This window comes from Danio rerio, chromosome 17, assembly GCF_049306965.1.
Source record: "Danio rerio strain Tuebingen ecotype United States chromosome 17, GRCz12tu, whole genome shotgun sequence".
NCBI lineage: Eukaryota > Metazoa > Chordata > Actinopteri > Cypriniformes > Danionidae > Danio > Danio rerio.
In genome coordinates, this window is record NC_133192.1 from 53,230,399 (window position 1) to 53,252,500 (window position 22,102).

Genomic DNA, 22,102 nt, shown 5'->3' on the forward strand with positions numbered 1-22,102 from the left:
GCGTATAATACTTTCAGCTTTGCGGGCTTTGCCAACAGGCGCTGCATAAGGGCGCTATACACACTACACAGCATACACTGGCAAGATGACAGTGTTGAACTCTACGGGACCAGTTTTATTTGTTTTGTTATTTGCGTGTTGTTCCTTTTCAAAATACTTTTTATCTGTAAAATCTCTCAAGTTAATATTGGCTATCTGGTAACATAATCTCCCTCAGAGATATTGGAGTTCAATAACGTGGTGCCCAGTATGACTATTTACCAACACCTACACTGCATAGACTACAGCTCTGGTGTGTTATGAATTGCATGTTTATAGCGAGTTATTGTTATTGTAAAATATAGTATAACCCAGTACCCAGTAAAATAATCTTTTTTTTTTTTTTTTTTTGAATAGCATGCTAATTGGCCGTTAAGCTTAAATAGATCAAGCATATATATATATTTTTATATTAAAACAAATTAAAACTACAATCTAGCCACCCTTTTATTTTTTTCATTTCCCTACATTTGTTTTTATCATACCAAAAATGCAATGACTTGTTCATTTTGTTTTTCATTTTATTAGAATTAATATGATTATTTAGTGACACTACTTCTATATTGGCTCTCATTGCATTTTTTTTATCCTACAGATAGACTTTTTGGGTCAAAAAAATGTATGCCTGTTAATTTCAGTGCTGTATTTTGACAGATTTCGCAAAGGCTTCAGCCTCTTGCGACTTGTGTGGTGTCTGTAAAAATGTCTGGAGAGAGAGATCAGACCTCAGATTCAATGTGTGGCCACACGTCCACAGTTACTTTACTGCAACTTTTTAATATTGGCTAATCTAAATTAACTTTTCATTCGATTAAAAGCCGAAATATTGCCGGACAGACGAAGCAACTTTCGGTTTTTAAAGAGAGTGACTTCAGTGATAAAATACACACACAGGATACACAGGATCTTGTCGGCCTATTCATTATGGGTTTTTTAACATTAAACGCAAATTAATCAAGTGCAAAAAAGACAGCTGAACTTTGGAAAAAGTTATCACTGCGGTTGCCGCAATGGTTGCTTTTTTTCTCTGCAGCCTAAAGAGCCCATATTATAAATGAAAAAGGGTCATATTTCGGTTATATGGGTCTCCAACAACATACTGATATGCATACAAGGTCAAAAAACACTTTCATGGTCTTATAATATGCATTCATTTTTATCCAATTACCCAAGCGACTCCCAAATGAGTCGTTCAGCGATTTATTTGTTCCCAAACCCTTCCTTAGCGTGAAACTAATCTGCACTGATTGGACCAATGACAATCTGTTGCGATTGGTCGACAGCGTTCAGCGCTAGACAAATGCCCAGCGCGAAACAAATGCCCAGCGTGGTTTGTCAAGCCCCCGGCGGACGGGCCCACGCTATAACCCCGTGACCATCATAACCCCCCGCACGGGAAGTATGAACGGCACTTAGCAGTAAAAATGAAACCGATAGCGTGCAAATCATTTACTCAGCCTGATTTCCGTGACCGAGCTTTTCTCCCTTCTCAGTTGTAACTTAGATAATTTCTGTTTGCAATTGATGCTTTGGCACCTCTTGCGTGAAGTGTTATGTTCTCAGCGCTTACCTATACTCTGCTTTGCCCAAAGATCCCATCCCCAGTCAGGGTGCTAGTGCTCACCAGTGTGTAGCAGGCTACCTTTGTGCCTAATAAACTGGCCTTATTTTGCACACACCCCTGGTGTATTGTCTGCCTATTCTCACAAGTCTCATACCTTAGTCTTTTCTGATCCTTTCTTTAACAAATGAATGATTCGCCCACTGTAAGCGAGTAGACTGCTGAATCAATTATTTCCCCTCACACTTCCAATAATATCCAGGGAAGCACAGCATCTTCTTGACTCATGACTTCAGGATCTTTTTGTCTTCGCGGCTGTGTTAGTGGGCGGGGCGCAGGTTTAAATTTTCCAGGGTTTGCGCCCATGACAACAATGTTTCGTAGTCACGTCACGCCGAAACAGCTAAAGACTTTTTTTATTTATTTTTATTTTTTTTTAGATGAATCAATAGTTTTAAAAACTGTCCAATTTCAGATTCAAGCCTTGGATATTTCACTTCACTTAGATCTGTGTTACACACTACATGAAAGCTTATTTTCGAAAAACCTACAATAGGGGCTCTTTAATAATGGTGCACCATTGCTAAATCACACATTTTAATAAAAAAATAATATTATTTATAATTATACATTGTGAGATAATGGTCGTGTGATTTTTAAAATGAGAGTATGCGTTGCATATGGCTATTGACCTTGTCTACTTGCGACCCACCCATAGTTAAACATTAAATAGGTGCGTTGAAGGTGCAGAAAATTGTCATAAAATTCTCATCAGAAACAGCAAAAAAATGTCCGCAGATTCTGTCTGGCCCTACAAATGGCTGACACGTGTTATTGTTGCTCTCTAGAAACCTTTTCAACTTGACTGTATCGTTGTATAATGCTGCAGATCACGCAAGCTTCAGTCTCCCATTGATAGTTGCCACATTCAATTGCTTCTTGTTTGCATAGAGTTGATCTCTGCTCAACACTTACGCAATGCAAACTCACTGATGGGCTTCAAATTGCTCTTGCTCTCATTGAAAATGAATGATTTCCAGTCATTTTGTCACTGTAAATTGCTGTCATTGTGAACGCCCCTATGAGTCATGACTTGAATTACCAATTTAGTGACAATCTGCAGACCCCCGTGGCCCGTAGTTTGTTTGTGAAATCGTGCATCACTTTTTTTTTTTTTTTTTTCTCCCCAGGCTTTTCTTTCACTATTTATGCTCAGGACCTAAAGCAAAGCTCAGTTCAAGCTCATCTGCTACTGTTGATTTATACAAACAACTTGGCCAGGCCAGTGGGATAAACATTTGTAACCGTGACATTTTAATGGCTGGTAAATGAAAGAAAATATCACAAATACTTTTCAGGCTTTTTAAAATTTAATTTGTGTGTAGCAATAGATCTTGTATCGGTCTTACAGACAAAAAAACAGAGGTCTACCTGACAATGAAATCATGTTTACAAGATACCCAACTGCAGCAATGATACCTGACAGCAAGAACATTGTAAGGTTGTGTGGTTGTTGGTCAGTTTGATGTTTTCAAGTTATGGCTTCTTTTTTTTTTTTTTTTTGTATAGACACCAAGTTAGAGCTATATTGTTGTTCACTGAAGCAAAAAGTGAAAAATATTGTCACAACTGTCAATAACGGGTGATAACTGGAGACATTTCCTGCTGCAATATTACATTTCGGCCATTAAACTTTTCTCAGCTTTATTGATAACCGGTATATTTCAAACAAAGTTATTTTTCATTCTTCATTTTGAGGGCATCTGGTAAACAGGCTTCTCCAACATGTAGCAGCATGCTACATCTTTACATTGTTTTCTACTTGCCGCAAAACAAAAATAGAACAGCGTTTAGAATTTTAAGACATGGAGTGACATATTAGTGATATATGAACCCATCCTAGTCTTCAAAATCTTTCTGTGGGATTGTACAGGTGTATATATCTGTACCAGCTATTCTACTCAACCCACCATTTTATTCATGTTACTAATTTGTTGGTTTGAATGTGGCAGCATGATGGTGCAGTGGGTAGCACAATCATCTCACAGCAAGAAGATTGCCAGTTCGAGCTCTGGCTGGGTCAGTTGGCAAGTCTATGTAGAGTTTGCATGTTCTTCCCGTGTTCATGTGGGTTTCCTCTGGGTGCTCGGATTTCTCCCACAAGTCCAAAGACATGCAGTACAGGTGAATTGAATAAGCTGAAATTGGCCGTAGTGTATGAGTGTGTGTGTGTGTGAATTAGTGTGAATGGGTTTCCCAATGTTGTGTTGTGGCTTGTAGGGCATCCGTTGTGTAAAACATGTGCTGGATAAGTTGGCGGTTCATTCTGCTGTGGCGACCCCTGATTGATAAAGGGCCTAAGCCGAAAATGAATGGATGTTTTGAATGTTGTTCTGTTGTCTTACCCCTGTGGATTTGTGGCTTACGTGGGTCTGCTGCACATCACACGATTTTACCAAGTACGAAGTGATCCTGAAGGTACATTTATGTCGAACCTTTGTAAATCATTTTAGTTAGAAAACGTAATCCATACCCATTCCCTACCCCTTAACCCAGCTATAACTGTAAAGTATTTCTAAAGTCAGAGGGGAATAAGTAGGATAACAATAATGCAGAAGTGCATAAACCATAGATCACAAGCTCAATTCCTGGAGGGCTGCAGCTCTGGATAATTTTTGCTCCAACCCTAATCCAACACAGCTGATCCAACTAATCAAGGTGTTCAAGACTAAGAGACTATTAAGCAGGTGTAAGTTGGAACTGGTTGGAGCTAAACTATCCAGAGCTTTGGCCCTCCAGGGATTGTGTTTGAGACCTTACAATTTTAACATATCCCTAATTTGCTGATTGAAATGTTGTTCCAGGATCAACATGGATGTTAATCCAAGAACATATCCTACTTGGTGAAATCAGGTTGGCATGTGTCTGCTTCTTAAACTCTTGTTTTTTTTTAACCTTTTATTTATTTTGTGTGCGAGATAACAGGTTGAATGAGCTGGAAATATTCCCGCATTCGTTAAAACAGTGACGTCATTGTGCAATCTGTTTAAAGCTAGACCACGTCAATGGCACATTCACGGTCCTCACAACTCTATTATTTTTAGTGCCAATTTTAGTTGGATTTATGTTAAATGTTTAGTTGCTTTTTTTCACGATTATTTGTTAGTCTGAAACTGTAGTCACATTTTTATTATGGATTTAGTTCAGCGAGGGAAGCAGTGACCCGGAAGTCTCACCTGTTTTATTTTTTTATGAGAATAGCTATAATCTCTGCTAGAGAGGACGTGTAGTCAGGGTTTTTGTTCCTTAGCTGCCCTTACTGTTTACTGATATATGAAGAGTTCAGCTGCAAAACCTTCTAAATTCATCAGACTTCTTTTCTTTTAAATTATCATTTTCTTTCAGGCTCCTCTGATTAGGTTCATATGTAATGAAAAGGTTATTATCTAGTAAATGAAATAACTTTTTTTCCCATAAATGTCTCTTCAGACAATTCTTTTAATTTTTAACAAATTAGATTTTGTTTTGCGTCAAAACCAGCTAAATCCACTTCTGCTTTTTTTTTTTGCAAAAACCTCTAAAATCTACCTATCGGGACAAGACAGTGTATTTAGTTGAAGAATTACTAAAGATGCAATCAGAATTTTTTTTTCCAAACATAAAACACATTACACAAACCACCTAAAATTAAAAATACATCTGTCAAGTTAGTGGCGCTTCATTCAGCTTAAGTAAACCATAGTAATAGCAAAAGAAAAATGAATGTATGAAATCTGTCACGTAAGTGCAATAACATTACAACTGACATTATTTAAATATTAATAATTTGTTGCCATTTCTGATATTTGGGATTTAGATTTAATTACAAGTACATATGTACATATTGTAAGTTAAGCTAAGCTTGGTAGATTCAAATATTGTAGTTTAAAACATTGCAAAACATCAATACATTGTCCATTAATATTACAAGCTCATCCGCTGGATAGGCAATATGAAGTACTACAAATAATGCATAGTTTTATACATTTTATCTTTTAAAAAATAGCTTACATTAGCAGATACATCACAAGGTAGGCCTACTGGGCAAAAAAAGGATGTCTCAGAAAATTTTAGAAGCTGTCATTCATTCATTCTCACTATACTCAAGGTGTTGGTCTCTTTTTTGTCACTTGTTTATCCTCATAGCATCCATGTGGAATAAAAGAACGGCATCTTAACTCAAGAAGCGTGTTGCCGTTTAATGTATAGTAAATCAGACTCAAACATTATGAAGGCATCCTACACTTTCCACTGTACATTGTGTTTTCTTTTTCTAATCATGCAAGTTTTGAGGCAAGGTAATGTAAGAATATGTCTCCTCATAAAAGTTGGCGTATCAGCGTGCTGCTACATTGAAAACATATGATTGGATTCCTACCTTTTGATTGGTTCTCGGGATATAGCGGCTTTTGCTGTCAAAGGCAAATGGCGTTTAGCAGCTTTTGCCAACAAACTGTTATTTGTGAATGCACTGATGCTGTGATTTAGATGATTTGAAGAAAATCTATTTGTTGATGTTGTACTTCGTGCCTAAAGCATTCACTCAATGTCATTATCTCATTTTTGGCGGAAATGACATTTAGCGGCTTTTGCATCTGAACTCTTTATATATTCATTGTGTTGTTTTTTTTTGTTTTTTTTTTTACATGTATTTTGTACACTGTAAAACATTTTGGGTTCCTCACAATGGATTTGTGTTGGTACAACACAAAATCATTAAGTTATCATATTAGTTGGAATCCATCAGACAGAAAACATCCCCATTTACTTTACACCAGCCCAACTCACTCACTCACTATTGTTTGCCTAGAGCGCCAGTTAAGCTGCTATTGGTGACAAGTCTAATAAAGTGGAATAAATCAGTTTATTAACTTCAGTTTGATAAAAGGAAATTAAAACTTTTGTTTGGGTATGCAATGTTTGCTAACTAGTGCTATTTCCCTTAACTTAGCTGAAAATGAGGTCTGATATCCCTTTTTCTTCCGCATGGAATCAGTCTATACAAATACTGTATGTGAATTGGCAGGGAACAGTATTTCTCTTATTTTAGAACATGAGCGCTAAACTTGACAACATATGTTTGATCGATTTATTTTTAAATATCCTTTAAATCAAATCAAACTTTCATCTGATTCTCGTCAAACATATCTTTACTCCTTGCCCCCCTGAGAACGACTCGAGAATCCTCCTTTGAGCCCTTGAGCACACATCCCTCAGCACGCGGTATCCTGACTTGAAAACCACTAAGCGTTGTCATCCCCACTGGACTTTTCCTGGGATTCACATTCCCGCTGCTTGCCCCGCTCACGGCACAGCTCATTTCACTCACTCAGTCTCACGGGCCTGAATGATTGATGGCTGGGGGGAGAGTCTTGGCACACCTCCGCAGTCCATCCCAGGCTGTAAAAGCAGCAAGCATCACCATGTTAGACCCTGACAGCTGCACGGTTTAATGGGGAAGGCTATAGACTGGGGAGTGTGAGGCGGCTGGTCCAAGCCTCTACGGATCCGGCTGCTGTAATAAATGAATGAATGCATGCGGCCTGTTTGCTTGAATGGCTGATGACTAAATAAGAATGCATTGAGGGTTGCTTGTGCCGTGCGCTTCCTATATACTCTGAGAAAATCAATATTCATGTTGTGGTCCTTTAGAACTTCACTTGCATGATTAATTGAGGAACCAGATGATAGTGAGATGGTAATAATTGACAGCCTAAGATGTTTAAGTAAGAAGCATTAAAAGATTGATTGACTTTGAAAATGTGTGATGATACAAGATTTTGAGCAGATAAAAGTAAATGGATGCAGGACAACGAAATCAATATCAACTTCAAAATTTATTGAATGAGTTGAATGAATGAATGAATCAATCAAATAGAAAAATCTGATCAAATCAACCAACCAGTTAAATTAATTAAGGAATGAATGTGAGTAAATAAAATAAAATGAGTAGATGTTTGATGTTATATATTACAAATGTCAACTAAACCAGTGGTCCCCAAACTTTTTATCATCTTGGACCGGTCAACGCTTGACTACTTTACCCCAAACCAGGGGCAGGGAGAAGGGGTTTACGTAAATTGCTAGACGACCATCAACCGTTTTCTCAAAGGATGACAAACTGACAAAGCATTGCTGTAACTCTGCTAAAAGTTTTATCTATGGAGAAAAAAGCACTGCAGTTCTTGGGTGTTGAATTAATTGGCGTTTCTGTGTGGAGTTAGCATGTTCTCCCCGCGTTAATGTGGGTTTCCTTCAGGTGCTCCGGTTTCCCCCACATTCCAAAGACATGCGGTAGAGGTGAATTGGGTAAGATAAAGTAGTGCTTGTTATAAATGGTGTTTGTGCACTGCATTGTTTTGTATCAGGAAAAAAAAAAAAAAAAAAAAAAAAAAAAACTTTTCTTTACTTCTGGTCACATGAAAATTGTTTAGGGCGGAGCTATCAGTGAGCGTCTCCCATTTCAGCCCTGCTTTTGTCCATTCATCAATCTTCCTTCAATTTGTCAACAACACTCATCCAATCAGTTCCCAAAAGACAAATTCATGCCCCGCCCCCTTCATTGATGGAGGAAAAAAGTACTGTCTTAACAATCTTAGCTTCCATTTTATGGTGACTTTTTAGTGATTATTTTAGAACTTCTAAATTAAGTCACCTATAGGAGAAATGGCTTGGAATAGTAAACTGCAGAAAACTGTCAAAAATGGGTTTAAACACCTCAAAAAGAATGATATAATTAGCAAATATCATTTTGCAACATCAAGCAGTATAATGAGCCGTTTTTAACGTCTAAAAATAAATGGAAGTGAATGAGACCAGAAGTCTAGAAAAATAAGGTCAATACTTTGAGCACCTGCCCCGCCCAAAGGTCTCTGCACAGCTCTGCTGCTGAGTGAACAGAGTTAGCCTGAAAGGGACTTTGATTGCAGGTACTGAGCCGTAATTTGAATAACTTCTGCAAATGTCACAAGCGCTTAATTGTGATCACAATGTCACGTAATCATAGAAAGCTTATGTGCGAGCTCTCGGATAGACCTATAAAAATGTATAGATGACCTCTCCGCTCCTAAAGTAGAAGCTATTGCCCTTTCCTCCTGGACTAAATTTAGCCAAAAATAATCAAGTATTTAGAACAGATCCACATCTTATTAAAATGCTTCTAGACATCTTATTGGCTACATCCTTGTGAAATGTACCAGAAGGCCATGAAGTTTTAAATATAAGACAGAACTTTGAGTGTTTGCCCCTGAATTATTAGCCCCGTTTATTTTTTTCCTCAATTTCTGTTTATGCAGAGAAGATTTTTTCAACACATTTTAAAACATAATAGTGTTAATAACTCATTTTTAATAACTGATTCATTTTATATTTGCCATGATGACAGTAAATGATATTTTACTAGATATTTTTCAAGACACTTCTCTACAGCTGGACCCTCGGGTCGGGTTCACATCCTGCCCCTTACGTGTTCCCGGTCAAAATTAACCATTCTGTTTTAACTGCTCTTACATTAGCACAAAAAAAAACTAAAAATTACAACAATTACACATGAAATAACTTTTTTTTCTACAAATAGACACTGAAATTGTATTACAAAATGAACAATCGATAAAAGAAATAATAAAAAAAAGTTTCATTACTAATAGACAGCTTGCTAAAATAACTGTTACATGGTCTGACCAACGAAATTGAAATTATAATCCATCTGAATGATTTATCTACCAGCAAAGCACAAACAAAACGGCATAACTGTATATCAGTCCATCAATTAGACTACAGTATATTAGTGTACTAATGTAGGGAATAGTGACTGAGGGTATGGATGGTGAGTATGGACACAGAACTAGCACTATTCTTTGGTCATTATTGAGCAAGATGATAACAGTCTAATCCAATAAAATAATTAACGCTAAATTACGCTAAAAGTGCTCCTGCTAGACCCAGAATTAGGCTGGATGGAGAAAGAAAGAAAGAAAGAAAGAAAGAAAGAAAGAAAGAAAGAAAGAAAGAAAGAAAGAAAGAAAGAAAGAAAGAAAGAAAGAAAGAAAGAAAGAAAGAAATATACAAAAGGTCTCCACATAACAGACAGTTGTGTGAAGATATGATACATTGTTTTATTAGGAAGTCGATTCACATTGGAGGATCCAACGCTATCTTATGGCAATCAGATCTTATTGATTTAGTGGCTAATATGTATGAATTCATACGATCTCATTCATACAGTTTAGTACGATTTGCTTATACCTAATGACGGTTGGGTTTAGGGGTGGGATTGGATGTCACGCCTCTTAAAATTGTACATTTTCATACGCCTGAACTCAAATTAGCCACTAAACTGACAAAGCGTAAAATAGGTACGCTTCCATGTGAGATCAGGCTGGTGGATCGGCACATAAGTGCGGAAAAGAGATGTGTACCTGCAAAATACTTTAGTCTGAAATGTGTGAGTGAGTGAGTGAGTAAGTGAGTGGGTAGTGTGTGTATATGGGGATTTTTCTGCCTGATGCATGAATATAGTCTGGATACCAATTAATTTCCTATAACGGTCACTTTTGACACTACAGGTGTAAAAAGGTTGATTAAAACACTCAAAAATCAATAAAATAGGTGTTTATCACTTTTATATGTTCAAGTGCATAGTGTGGAGGATGTATCAGATGTAAAACACAGTATTTATAAGTGATTTAAGCTGTAAATCGGTCAGATTTGACCCTAACACGACAGGAAGGGTAAAGAGACATTTAAAGGCTTAACTATGTTAACTAGGCATGTTAAGGTAATTAGGCAAGTTATTGTATAACCATGGTTTGTTTTGTTGACTATCGCAAAAATATAAAAAAAAAATCCGTAATTTAAATTTCTGTAATTTAACGTCCATTATTTTACGGTTTATTTCCTGCAGCTGGGGTGCCGGAAATAAACCATAAAATAACGGACATTAAATTACAGAAATTTACTGTAAAATAACAGAGGTTGAATTACAGAAATTTTACCAGAAATTTAAATTTAAGTACATTTTTCTAGTTCAACGTCCATTTTTTTAAGGTAAATTTCTGTAATTTACAGCCATTATTTTGCTTTTTTTCAGCACCCCAGTTGCAGGAAATAAATCATAAAATTATTGATTTTTTTTTTTTCAGTGTAGCTTAAAGGGGCTAATAATTTTGACCTTAAAATGGTGTTTAAAAAATTAAAAACTGCTTTAATTCTTGCCAAAACAAAAGAAATAAGACTTTCTTCAGAAGAAAAATATTATCAGACATACTGTCAACATGGCGACGCAGTGGCGCAGTAGGTAGTGCTGTGGCCTCACAGCAAAAATGTCGCTGGGTCGCTGGCTCGAGCCTCGGCTCAGTTGGCGTTTCTGTGTAGAGTTTCCATGTTCTCCCTGCATTCGCGTGGGTTTCCTCTGGATAGGCTAAATTGTCCGTAGTGTATGAGTGTGTGTGTGTGTGTGTGTGTGTGTGTGTGTGTGTGTGTGTGTGTGTGTGTGTGTGTGTGTKTGTGTGTGTGTGTGTGTGTGTGTGTGTGTGTGTGTGTGTGTGTGTGTGTGTGGATGTTTCGCATTTATGGGTTGCGGCTGGAAGGACAACCGCTATGTAATAACATGCTGGATAAGTTGGCGGTTCACTCTGCTGTGGCGACCCCGGAATAATAAAGGGACTAAGCTGACAAGAAAATGAAAAAATCAATGAATACTGTGAACATCTCCTTGCTGTTATTTATTTATATATATATATATATATATATATATATATATATATATATATATATATATATATATATATATATATAAATATATATATATATATTAGTGCTCAGTATATATGAATAGACCTCTTACAAAACTCTCATTTAAATTAATATTTTCTATAGGATATTACTTACAATAATATATGTGTGCATATACATTAGATTAATCAGTACTGAAGCCAAATATAGAGCTAATCTGACAAAATAACTTGATTTGGTAACAGTTCAAAATAAGGAAAACCTATGAAACAAAAATGTAAAAAAAAGTGTTCAATGTGTTTTGCTCTGCAGTTATGCTGAGCACTACACACACTCTTAAAAAAAAAAAAAAAAAAAAAAAAAAAAAAAAAAAGAAAGTGAGAGACTGTGGGAAATTGAACACCTTCACTTTGCACTCACACTAAGACACTGCAGTGGCCGTTCACTACGCTGTTCCACAAGAAAAAAAAAAAAAACCTCAGAGGATAACTCAAAGAATATAAATCGACCTCATCAAACCTCTGCAGAAGTCAATTGAGCCTGCTAGACACATTTTTATGATTGTGCTGTAATCAAAATCAGGTTTGCCGGAGGGAGAAAAGCAGATGACTCAGACAGCAACAAACAGCGAGTGAGTTAACGTTTTATGATTGGATGATGTACACCTCCGCATTGTCTTGAATGTGAGGTGACGACAGCTCTCGTTGGAGATGCGCTGAGATGAGGCCACAGCGCTTCTGAATGCAAATAGTGAGTTTCTGAATGTATGCAGTACACATGAAGCATAAAACCCCCAAAATATGATTATGTTGGCAAGTCATGCATCATTTATAATGTTACTTGCTAACTATGAAAAAAAAAAATGGGAATAATAATAATAATAATAATAATAATAATAATAATAACAGTATCATTACTATAACTGTACTAGAATTACCATTGACACAAAACTAATATAGAGATCTCTTAAATATGTATATTAGTGCTGGGCAAAGATTTTTTGTACAGTTAGTGTGATATTCAAAGAGGCAATTGCAGATTAGGAAGTGAAGTGGAGACTAAATAGTTGAGTTTTTAGTCGTTTCTTGAAAATAGCGAGTGACTCAGCAGTTCTGATGCAGTTAGGGAGTTCATTCCACCAACTGGGCAGATTGAGCGTGAGCGTTCGCGAAAGTGATTTTTTCCCTCTTTGGGATGGAACCACGAGGCGTCGTTCATTCACAGAACGCAAGTTTCTGGAGGGCACATAGATCTGCAGAAGTAAGTGCAGATAAGAAGGTGCTAGGCCAGAAGTCACTTTGTAGGCAAACATCAGAGTTTTGAATTTGATGCGAGCAGCAACTGGCAGCCAGTGCAAACGGACTAGCAGCGGAGTGACATGTGCTCGTTTAGGTTCATTAAAGACCACTCGTGCTGCTGCGTTCTGGAGCAGTTGAAGAGGCTTGATAGAGTTAGCTGGAAGCCCAGCTAGTAGAGAGTTGCAGTAATCCAGTTTGGAGAGAACAAGAGCTTGAACAAGGAGTTGAGCTGCATGTTCAGATAAGAAGGGTCGGATCTTTCTGATGTTATAGTGTGAAAATTTGCACGATCGAGCAGTTCTAGAAATGTGGTCAGAGAAGTTTAGTTGGTCATCAATCGTTACTCCAAGGCTTTTCACCATTTTGGATGCAGTAATGGTTGCCCCATCCATCTGGATTGAAAAGTTATGGTGTAGAGTCGGGTTGGCAGAAACTACAAGCATTTCCGTTTTTGCAAGGTTCAGCTGAAGATGATGATCTTTCATCCAGTGTGAAATATCCAACAGGCAGGCTGAGATACGAGCTGGAACCGAGGGATCATCAGGATGAAAAGAGAGGTATAGCTGGGTATCATCAGCATAGCAGTGGTAGGAGAATCCATGTCTCTGGATGACTGGTCCTAGAGATGATGTGTAGATGGAGAAGAGAAGTGGCCCAAAAACAGAGCCTTGAGGTACCCCAGTGTTTAAATGCTGTAGGTTGGACACCTCTCCCCTCCAAGACACCTGAATGACCTGTCAGAGAGGTAAGATCTGAACCATTGTATAACAGTGCCCGCATCGCCCAGTGACTCAAGCGTAGATAGCAGGATCTGGTGGTTGACAGTGTCAAAAGCAGCTGACAAGTCCAGCAAAATGAGGACTGATGATTTAGAGTCTGCTTTAGCCTGTCTGAGATCCTCCACGACCGAGAGCAGGGCAGTCTCAGTTGAGTGGCCTTTCTTAAAGCCGGATTGCTTGTTGTCCATGAGATTGTTTTGAGTAAGAAAGTCCAGAACTTGATTGAACACTACTTTCTCCAGAATCTTGGCCATGAATGGAAGCAGGGATACTGGTCTGTAGTTTTCAAGTAGCATATGGTCCAGGTTGGGTTTCTTTAGCAGTGGGGTTACCCTAGCCTGCTTAAATGTAGTGGGGAATAAACCAGAGTCAAGAGATGTGTTAATTATGTGAGTCAGTGTTGGTATGACTGCAGGAGAGATGGCTTGCAAGAGATGAGAGGGAATGGGATCGAGTGGACAGGTGGTTGCATGGCTAAATAGCACAAGTTTGGACACCTCAGACTCAGAGAGCTGAGAAAAAGAGGTGAGTGTGTGTGGTGTTGGTGTTGTATCTTGCGTGTTTGTTGTAGGTGCAGCAAATTGAGCACTGATTTTTGCAGTTTTGGTGCAGAAGAATGTAGCAAAGTCATCAGTAGTAAGTGTGGAGGATGCGGGTGGAGGAGGAGGATAGAGGAGGGAGGAAAATGTTTTAAAAAGTAGGCGAGGATTAGTGGCATTGTTGATTTTCAGACAGAAAGACAGAAACATGTGGTGATATAATAATTTATATCAAGCTGTCATAACAAACAATGCCATCTTTGCATTTCAAATGCCATTCAAGGGTTCACTCTTAGCTGATAATTCATTATAAAGTATTTGGCATGCTGTCCTGGGAGAAAGCCCTGAGCTCATCAGATCTTGAGAACTCCTCTGCTTATTTATGGCTAATGACAAGTTAGAAATTGCTATAAAGAGATATGTAAGAGCTGCCAATTTGGTTTGGTCAATTTACCTATTTCAAATGTTTTTGGACAGCAGGAGGAAACGAGAAAACCCAGGGGAAACTCACTCGAGCACAGGGAGAACATGTAAACTCCACATAGAAATGTCGACTGGCCTGTTAGAGACTTGAACCTGTGGCATTCTTGCTTTGTGGCAACAGTGCTAATTTCTGGGCTGCCATGCTACCTTATCAAGGAAAAGGGAGGAGGAGTAGGGATGGAAGGGGGGATTCTTCAAGACAAATATGACTGAGGTAAGAAGCTCTGGTTATTTATAATGAATTAGGAAACATCTGAATGGTGCAACATGTGTTAAACCTTGTTCACACCACCGGATTTTAAGCCCGGTTTGAGCCCGATTTGGAAGTTAACATGCTCGCTGACAGATCGAGCTATGATTGGGAAAAAAATCTGGGTGTGCTTGGTGGTCTTTATGTGTGAACTACGGAACAACGCATTAAAGCTTGCTGATGCGTTGCCAGTATCTCACAGACAAAATCCAATATCTAGCTTGCTGAATATTCTGGAGCAGTCAGCCGACTCGACCCCACATGCGGTCAGAAATAGTGACGATCTGCAGCCAATAAGAGAGCATATCAGCATCAGCTGAATAGCCATTTTGCTCAGGAGCTCAACAGAAATGTCTGTGATTGGCTAGAATGGGCATTGATATGCTCGCTTTATTCTGTAGAATTCTGTAACTAATAGAATTACTGTACTGGTCATTCTGACTGTTCTCAAACAAGACGTCATATTGTCACATTATATTTACATTCAACATTTGATTGAGATATAAATATTAAGCTTTAAACGTCATCAAAATTTCATTGACTATGTTTTGGTAGTTTGACTGAGCTGTTGGTGAATGAGTTGTTGTCAGATCATTTAGTATATGACTACCTTGTGGATCATTTACGTTGTGCCGTTTAGTGTGAACACCGCACTGATTAAAAAACACAATTAAGTCATATAGTGTGAACGGCACAGTGATCTGCAACAGTTTAAAATCCTGTCATGTGAACTAGGCTTTAGCTGTTGCAGGACCAGATGTGGTCAATCATAAGCATGTGATCGTCTCAAAATTAGTTTAAAACTAAACTTCACTAATCAGCAAATGGCACTTAATGACAGTTGTTTTTAGCATGCATAACATCTGAATTATGTCATGATTTTATAGGTTTAATGAACACCTCTTCAAGTAAACCTTCCCGATAATTTAAATACCAGTTTGGCAGGCTCTTTTTGCCCATTTTACAGGAAAAACTCACAAAATTTTTTATGAATTATTTCTAGGGCTGTCAAAATTTGCACGTTAACGCACGTGATTAATTTGAAATATTTAACACATAAAAAAAATGTATGCAATTGCATTTTTTTTTTTATTTCCCATGCCGAAGTTTAACTTGCAAAGAAATATGGATAAGACCAAGGAAGCGCTTTTACAAGTAAAGTTTCAGTATAAAACAATTAATGTCGCATCACCAGGCTATCCAGCGTTTCCTCCAGAGTTTCATGCATTTTCGGGTGTTTCATTTTTAATGTTTAGACTAACTGCAATTCAGCACTTTCATTCAGCAACATATTGTTTATGCCTTGTGACAATTATTAGATAAAAATATGAAAGACTGCTGGAAGAGTGCTGTTTTAATGGAATTTGATACCACATGGTAATCGCTGCTTACATGGTGGACTCTTAATCAGAGCATTATCTTAATCATTAAATCTTATTATTGGTGTCCGTGTAAATGTACTCAGTGAAAGTGCCAGATGATGTCACAAGCTGTCAAAGACAGCCCATTCCTCTGCCTACAAGTTGATTCCATGCGCCCTCAAATGTTTCATTAAGTTTGACTTGTTTCCCCCCTACACGCAACTTTTGTAAAGCATCTGTTTCACGTTGCTGTGTCAGAATCCTTGCTTGAAAAATACAGCCATACTTTAGCATGCTTAGTTTAAGCAAATTTGATGAACGCGATTGTGTGTGTTGATGAATCGATGAATCGCTGAGAAGGTTGAGGAGTCACTCACCGGGTGCACTGTACTGCGCACGTTGTGTGTGTGTGTGTGTGTGTGTGTGTGTGTGTGTGTGTGTGTGTGTGTGTGTGTGTACACATGTTTTTGTGACATATCAGGACACAAATCTGTATAATGACATGGGTATGACACAGGTATTACAAAATGGAGGTGAAATATGAGGACATTGGTGACGTCTCTCAAAATGCTTATAAATCCTAGAGAATGAGTTTAATCAGAGAGTAAAGCTGCACACAGTCTCCTGTGATGGTTGGGTTTAGGTGTGGGGTAAGGTGAGGGCAGTATGATATAATATACGGTTTGGACAGTATAAAATGAATGGAAACCTATGTAATGTTCCCACTTTTCACAAAAACAAACGTGTGTGCGTTTTCTAGCAACAAGAGCAAATGCCTGACATCGCTGACTGTGTCCAAAGAAGTCTCTTTAAGGCATTCTATGTGTATTCTATAGTGTTTGCTGTGTCTGTATCCCTAAGAGGTGTTTAGATTTAAATGTTTAGAGATGGTGTGACCAAAGTCCCTGTAAAAAGTCTATAGTCTTTGGTGCGTGCCTTTGATGTACCCCTTGGCCACATTGTCCCTCGATAATGTCAATAGATTGGACTGTCTTAGCCACTGGCTAAATGTAAAGGAGGACTAAGCAAAATTGTTTTTACTTTATAATGAATGTTCACTTTACAATGAGTACAATTGTTTGTATTTAATAATTAGATATTAGATATAATAATAATAGATATAATAATAGACATTATTATTATTATTATTATTATTATTATTATTATTATTATTATTATTATTATTATTATTATTATGTTTCATTTTCCATTTTGCAATGTCTATATTTTGGATTTGTGTTTTTTTTTTTTTTTTTTTTTTTGTAGTCCACTTAGAATCCAACATGGAAATAATTTTTGTTTGTTATTGGCATTGATTGTTTTGAAATTCAAATGGCACTTACATGCCTGTGTTTTTATTTCTGAAATAAATATGGCTTTTTGTGATTAATCATGATTATGAAAAAAAATGTGATTAAATATATAATTTATTTAATCAATTGACAGGCCTAATTATTTCTGAAAATAAAACAATATTGTTTTTGTGTTTTGTGGACTTGGAGTAGGCATTTGACTGTGTCCCTCTTGGCATTCTGTGGAAGATGCTGTGGGAGTATGGGGTCAGAGGCACTCAGGTAAGGGCTGTCTCGTCCCTATATAAACGGAATAGGGGTCTGGTTCGCATTGCCCGCAATAAGTCAGACTTGTTTCCAGTGCATGTTGGACTCCAGCAGGGCTGCCCCTTGTCACCAATTCTGTTCATAATTTGGCATGAAATCGGGCGTCCGATTTGGGGACCACAGGATTTCATCTCTGTTATTCCCAGAAGATGTTGTTCTGTTGGCTTCATTGAACATGGACCTTCAGCCGAGTGTGACGTGACTGGGATGACAATCAGCACTTCCAAGTCCGAGGCCATGGTGCTCCACCGGAAAGAGGTGGTTTGCCATCTCCAGGTTGGAGGAAAGTCCTTATCCCAGGTGGAAGAGTTCAAGTATCTTGGGATGAGGGAAGGATAGAACATGAGATTGTCAGGCGGATTTGTACTGCAGCAGCCGTAATGCAGTCGATGTACAGGTGCGTTGTGGTAAAGAAGGAGCTGAGCCGAAAGTCAAGCTTTTGATTTACTGGTCAATCTACAGTACTACTCTCACCTATGGCCATGAGCTTTGAATCATGACAGAAACGACAAGATCTTGGATCCAAGCAGCTGAAATGAGTTTCCTTCTGAGGGTGGCAGGGCGCACCTTTATGGGTAAGGTGAAGTGCTCTGACACCCGGGAGGAGCTCGGAGAAGAGCCGCTGCTCCTCCACATCGAGAAAAGTCAGCTGAGGTGGCTCAGGCTTCCGCTTCGAATCCCTCCTGGACGCCTATCAAGGGAGGTGTTCCAGGCATGTCCCACCAGGGGGAGGCCTTGGAAAAGACCCGGGACATGCTGGAGGGTCTCTCGGCTGGCCTGGGAATGCCTCGGGATCCCCTTGGAGGAGCTGGAGGAAGTGTCTGGGGAGAGGGAAGTCTGGGGTTCTTATTGATTGAATGTTTAGATATTTGGAAATGCTCTTCATTTAAATATATATTTGACCAAAAACAAGACAAACCTCCAAAGAAGAAAAGGTGCAGTGTTTGCGTTGTAATTTTATGTCTTGTTGTCATGAATTATTATATTTGATAATAACTTAGTGTTAAGAAGATCACACTTTACAATAAGGTTCATTAGTTAATGTTTTACTAACATGAACAAACAACGGACAATACATTTACTACAGTATTTATTCATGTTAATAAACGTTAGTTAATGAAAATACAGTTGCTTATTGTTAGTTCATGTTTACTCACAGTGAATTAACTAATGTTAACAAGCATGGACTTGAATGTTAATAATGCATTAGTAAATGTTCAATTATGATTATTAAATGCTGTACAAGTATTGTTCAAGATTAGCTCATGTTAGTAAATGCATTAACTAATGAACCTTATCGTAAAGTGTTACCATTAAGAATTTATGGTACAGCTAACAATTTCTTGGCAACTTAATAGATTTTTTTTTTTATTTAATTTTATTCTTTTTCATGCCAGCAACCACCCACATATTACACAATATTGCAGCAAAGTTTCACTACCACTCTTCGGAAAAATGTAAAAATGTTATGGTCTGATATTGTCTTGTGTTAGTTCTAGCTCATTTAGCAAAGCTGATGTGCCAAAAACAGAGCAGAAGGGGTCACGTCTTTCTTTTTTTTTTCTTCTTCTTTTGATTACACAAATTACTTCAATTCATTAAAGGGAAATTTCAAGCCTTATCAAGCACATCTCTCTCTCTCTCTCTCTCTCTCTCTCTCTCTCTCTCTCTCTCTCTCTCTCTCTCTCTCTCTCTCTTATGCTCTCTCTCCCTCACACATACAAATACACACACATGTACAATATTTATTCATTTTTTTTTAATTTTCTGGTTAGTTTGTATTTATATTTGTTTAATCAATCTGTTTGTTTGTTTTTGTTTCATCCTCGTCTCTAAATGTGTTCAAATAAGGAAAATAATATTGAAACTGACACAATCCTTTCTTCAATACTCAAACCAAAGTTTTACCCTTGATCACACTCATAACATTATACAGTTGTGTGTCCTCTTAAACCAAAAAAGTACACACACACACACACGCATAATCGCCAGCTTTGCAAATCAGCACTTGGGGCGAGTGTGTGTTTTTTCAGGGTGGCCGGTAATCGGAGCTCCAGTGGCAGGTGCTTCATGAAGGCAAGCCACGCTGTAAAGCACGTCAATCTGCTAATATCTATTATGGGCAAACGGAGGTGGATTAGAGCTGGAGTGAACAGGGCATTTAGCAGTAAGAACAGAGGAACACAACGTGCCTCGGGACAAGAACAGCCTGTCTGACGGAGCGACCCCCAGAGGGATTTGTTTTGGGCAGATGCAAAAAAAAAAAAAAAAAAAAAACCTGGGCTACTGAACTACACAACCCTGAAACAATTAGAGATCTGTCTGCCTCTGAATTTGCATGACAAGCAGCGTTCTGTTCCCTGCGGTCAGACATGGGCAATTTCCCCGCCAGTTATTGAATCAGGAAGCAAAGAGCAGAAAAAAAAAAGAGAAAATTAAAAATAGAGAGCAAGAGGAAAAAAATCCTGCCGTTGATCTAAAAAGCATGAATGCTGTGTAGGTAATGTTGGAGGAGTAGAAATGAGGAAGTGGCAGTTGCTTTTCTTACATATGTAAATAAAATAAAAAAATGGGAAAAGCATTACTTCTAGGCGACAAACTAGTATTGCTTTTTTTTTAATACCGCACCCTTGACTGAAAGGTTTGCAATATTATATGGGTGGTGGGAGGAAAAAAAAATATGAATATGTAATGCGACTTTGGCTGTACTTTGGCAATAAGATGAAACTCAGCGCATTTGCATTCCAATATTTAATATTTTGGCCTTCTGCAATCACTCGCAACATTTATATTCGAGGTTTATGACTTTATAAGGTTTGGCAGAAATTAATCAGAGCGCACTTTCATTTTGGGGATCTGCTTCGGAAAAATCAAAAGGCAATAAACCATTTTCTTATTAGATTGTATTAATTTTTGTTGAATCAGAAGATTAAAAAAATCTGTCTCAGAACTTGGTTTTGTAGGTTGCTGTAAATGTTTAAGCCAAGTACAAGTTTCAACAATAACATCATCATAACAACAACAACAACAACAACAACTATGCTTTATATGCATCACATGCTTTATATGCTGTTTTTATGCTTTGAAATCATGTTAACCAAGTTCGATTAGTAAAGTAAATATTTATTTATTTATTGCTATTACATGAATAAACTTTATATTAAAATAAATTTAAGAAAATAATATTGTAATGATATGTTAAAATATTGTGTTGTACTGTATTTTTGATTAAACAAATGCACCATAATCATCATAATTATCATGTTTATAAAGTTTACAAGCCTTTTTGCACTGTTTTAGCTTTCACTCATTGCCATATGCCCTTAAGTATAATTGTATTGTTTACAAATTTAGATTTTTTTTATGCATATTTTTAGATTATATTTCATGTATAATTGTATTTATTGTAATTTCTTTCTAAAATTCTACTTTTTGTATTAATATTATATGTTAGGCACCTAGGGTCTGATTCTGATTCTCTGTATGTCCTGCACATGTGGTTGAATTGACAATTAAATTGACTTTGACTTTGATAAGTGAGCATAAAAGTGTTCTTTGGATAAACAATAAAATGGCATTTAGGACAAACCTTAAAAAATATAAAATGAAAACGATGACACAATTTTAGCTTTTCAGCTATTTAGGAAAATAAAACGAAATACAATAAAAGGTCTATTCGATATACATTGCTATTATTATTGTTAATGTTGTTGTTGTTGTTGTTGTTGTTGTTGTTGTTGTTATTATTATTATTATTATTATTTTTACATGTTTTAGAGCTAACATTTATCATAGTATATTGAATATTACCATAACATATTTTAACAGAATTTAAACATTAACGTAAAACTAATAAAACATGTACTTTATTTAGCAAATAAGATAGTATAGTAAGTTACCATATTTGTACACACAAAAATGCAGTATAAGTACATATATATTAAAATCAAACAGAATTTGAACATAAAACAGAATTTATAAAATTAATATTACATATGCTTTATTTAGCAAATAAAATAAATAAATAATAATAATAATAATAATAACAATAATAATAATAATAATTATTATTATTATTATTATTATTATTGTGTTTTATTATTATTATTATTATTATTATTATTATTATTATTATTTTTATTATTATTATATAGAGTATTTATTAACATACGGTATCATATTTGTACATGTATAAAAATGCAGTACAATACATATTATAATGTATATTTTCAAATTGTCAAAGCAGAACTGAAACTTATAAAATTATTACCACATGCCTAAACAAAACAAAACGAATCCTAAACATTTTGATTTTGCTCTTTGAAGTCCAAACTCAAACTCTCACCAACACATAAAAAAATACATCAAATATTACCTGTTTCAATTTACAAATCAAAACAAA

General features: G+C 36.8%; 1 protein-coding gene and 1 long non-coding RNA gene across 3 annotated transcripts in view; one reads left to right on the forward strand and one right to left on the reverse strand.

The window, feature by feature from the left end:
- The window catches only part of alk (ALK receptor tyrosine kinase), an 860,059-nt gene that overhangs the window by 145,787 nt on the left and 692,170 nt on the right, over positions 1-22,102 (reverse strand). The window lies entirely within an intron of this gene.
- Positions 1-22,102, forward strand: part of LOC141378382 (uncharacterized) — a 139,700-nt gene that overhangs the window by 86,919 nt on the left and 30,679 nt on the right. The window lies entirely within an intron of this gene.